The sequence below is a fragment of the Epinephelus moara genome, chromosome 4, assembly GCF_006386435.1.
Source record: "Epinephelus moara isolate mb chromosome 4, YSFRI_EMoa_1.0, whole genome shotgun sequence".
Taxonomy (NCBI): domain Eukaryota; kingdom Metazoa; phylum Chordata; class Actinopteri; order Perciformes; family Serranidae; genus Epinephelus; species Epinephelus moara.
The window spans coordinates 45,048,899-45,052,475 of NC_065509.1; the positions used below are offsets into that span (position 1 = coordinate 45,048,899).

At 47.3% G+C, this 3,577-nt stretch overlaps 1 protein-coding gene across 2 annotated transcripts in view; it reads left to right on the plus strand.

Annotated features, from left to right (window-relative positions):
- Positions 1-3,577, plus strand: part of fat2 (FAT atypical cadherin 2) — a 120,112-nt gene that overhangs the window by 9,998 nt on the left and 106,537 nt on the right. The window lies entirely within an intron of this gene.

Consider the following 3,577-nt stretch of genomic DNA (forward strand, 5'->3'; position numbering starts at 1 on the left):
TCACGCAGGCGCAGAACGTACGTGCTACTTGGCCGTCGGATGTAGTCCGTGTAGTGTGTTCAAATGAAACTGACACAGGGCGACGTGAGGCGACGTAGACGACGCAACAGTTGGCTTTCGTCGCTGCTAGTTCTTTGATGTTGGTTTGGTGTGTCCGCACCTTTAGGTGTGCAAAGTCAACAGACAGACAGAGGACAGACAGACAGGAGGAATGAAGGAAGCAGCAGATACTGAGTGTGTCCTGAGGATCATAGGGGTGATGGTGAAATGTGATCCAGGAAGCTGCAGCTCAACATGTGGCTGCAGGTCGCTGCCTGAACACAGCGGGAAGGTGTGTGTGTGTGTGTGTGTCTGTGTGTGTGTGTGTGTGTGTGTGTGTGTGTGTGTGTGTGTGCGCGGCGGGATGAGTCAGAGTGTGTGCGGTGATGAGGCAGTGATGCTGATTGGTGGGATGGATTCATTAGGTCTGACACAGTGTTCATTAGATTGAAACAGAATGAATCACATCTGTGTTAGTGTAATTCATCCTCAACGTTTGCTCGCTCTGAGTTACGATGATGTCACACGAGTTTCATGCTCTAGTCTCTGTGTCAGCTCTCTGTTTCCCCTCATTGCATTTAATACACACTGTAATACTTACTTTAGTTTGATGTGTGAGGTGTAGTTTATGTCTCACACTGTGCCCCCCCCCCCCCCCCCCCCCCCCACACATACACACACATATTATGTAAACTCTTCTTTAATCCGCCCTCACAGATGTAAAAACTGACACTGCAGAAAAATGCAGATCAGCAGATTCCTTAAATCCTTTCTGAAACCCAAATACTGACCCTGAGCAGAGTAATCTGATTATCTGTCACCAGGTGACTGCTGATAACACCCCACATACCTGTCACCCTCCACTGAAGCCTCAGCGCCAGTCTACCTGGAGACACACACCTGAACCTCCAGTCTACCTGGACACACACCTGAACCTCCAGTCTGAACCTCCAGTCTACCTGGACACACACCTGAACCTCCAGTCTACCTAGAGACACACACCTGAACCTCCAGTCTACCTGGAGACACACACCTGAACCTCTTTGTGTTGCTCTGTGTCCCGTCTCTTAACACAGAGCAGGTGGAGCTCTTCATGAGCTCTGATTTCCTTCAGCAGCAGTTTGTGGAGATTTGAGCTGATCAGATCAGAGTAATGGACGAGAGGAGCAGCTGCTGCAGAGACAAACAAACATTTAGACCCAGCATGATGAACAATTCACTTTCACATCGCCTGGCGTCCTGCTGCTCCGTCTGTACCCAGAGTCGCTCTGAGCTGTGAGAGCGTGGAGCAAATTATAACCAGCGCTCCTGATGAACAGTCCAGCACCAACGACAGAAAATCTAAACGTGGCGGCAGATGTTTTGGCGAGTCGCCACAGATAGATGAATGTGTGGGAAACTTTGTATCCAACAGTACAGGAACATTGTCTGACCTAGCAACAGTAACCAAGGGGGGCGGGAGCTAGGATTGGTCCATTAGGCTTTTTCAGGGCTTCAGACTATGTTAGTTTTACAGCAAAAACGTGAACACATGAATGTCTCTATCTAGAGCCAGTGTTTGGTTTGTCCGTTCTGGGCTACTGTAGAAACATGGCGGTGCAACATGGTGATCTCTGTAGACGAGGACCTGCTCTCTGTGGAGATATAAACAGCTCATCCTGAGGGAACAGAAACACAACCATCAGATGAGATTATAATCTGACACACTGGAGCTTTACATGGAGACTCTGATGATACAGAATCAAACGTCTCTGATCTGTGAACAGTACTGAAACACGTCGACCAATAAAATGAGCCGATGTTGAGTCTTCATCTTTCAGCTGTTTGAGCTTCATGAGCTTTTTTGAATCACTGAAGTTTCAGTGAAACAAAGTGCGAAACATAAACTGTCAGTTTTACGTTAACACTATTCCCTCCTCCTCCTCCCAGTCTTGAGTGTCGACACGCTGTACCTGCACACAGGTAAACAGTTAGCGGAGCGGGGGAACACTAAATCAAAGTAATGACTCCAGGGATTAGGATAACATCAGTTCTGCCTCTGCAGCGACAACAAGTATGAATAAGTATGAATAACATGGATGAAGATGCAGATTAGGTCGGAGGAGATTATGACGAGATGGTTTTCTCACTGTTGGATCTGCTGTGAGGGAAACTGAAACAGGAAACTCACCTGATGCTCCTGTAGTCGTATTAGACAGGTTTACCAAGTTCGTCCAGTCAGAGTCATGTTTGGAATAAAAAGAACATGTTCCGTCCAATCAGACGCAGCGCTCAGTAAATGTTTTATGAGCAGTGTAAATGTTTGAATAGAGGAGGATGTGGTTTCAACTTTACTGTCAGTCAGAGATCTGAGTCTGTCTCAGTTTACATTTATATTGAACATGTGATGTCGTCACTGTGTCCGAGTCTCCCTCATAAAACAGACATCACAGTCTCAGCAGTGTCACATCTGGATCCTCTGGTGGTCATGTTTAACGTCTGACGCCTGCAGGGACGTCTGCAGCACACACAGCCATCAGCGGCTCAGACCTACAGCACACATGCAGCCGTTTACACACGGATCAGCTCTGAACCGCCCGCTGTCTTCTGACGACAAATCCATCCTCATAGCTCTGTGATGACTAAAGGCTTACAGGGAATCATTTCAGGAAGACTTTCTGCTCACACTCGGCCACCAAAGGAATAATTACAGGGTTTTGTGTGAAAGGCTCGGAGGCAGCTCTCTGCTCCTGAAACAATGTGTTGTTTTACTTTGACTTCTTTTTGTGGCATGTCAGGGCAGGAGTCAGATACCTCGCCACAGGCCGCACCTCTGCTGTGAGTCCATCTGGATCCTGTGTGAAGCTGCGGAAAAATGATTCCTCTGTTTGCTAAATAATAGGTACAAGAGTCAGTATGAGAGTGTGTGTGATGTGTGTCTGCAGACATGCAGGATGAAACAAGGACTTTATAATTACATTTAAAACACATAACACTGGGCTCTGAGGCGACACAGAGGCACAGTGGTTAGCACTGTTGGCACACAGTAACAGGGCTCTGGGTTTGAACCTGCAGGTCCGCTCAGGGCCCCAGTGTCCGAACACATGCAGGTTAACTGGTGCCTCTGAACTCCAGGTTCCCACGGTCAGTGTGAGAAAGGCTGCGCTCTGAGCCTCTTTACTTTAGTCTGTCCTGCTGCTGCTCTGAAAAAGTTGGTACTGTTACATACAGTCTGCTCACAGTCAGGACAGACTACTGTATGACATCACACCCTGAACTTTGACCCTGCATGGAGTTAAAACAAACGCCACTCACACAGTTCACCAGAAATCGACCCACAGAGCTCTGCTGTTGTTACTGTGTGATGTGTGTAGTTTAACTTTAAATCTGTTAGATGGGTATGACAGCGCCATTGGCACCCTTAAGTCTCACTGCCACCCTTTTGCAAGGAACCTTGGTGTTATTTTGGACAGTGACTTTAGGTTTGATAAGCAGATAAGCTCTATTGTCAAAACGAGCTTCTTCCAGCTAAGACTATTAGCAAAAGTAAAGGCATATC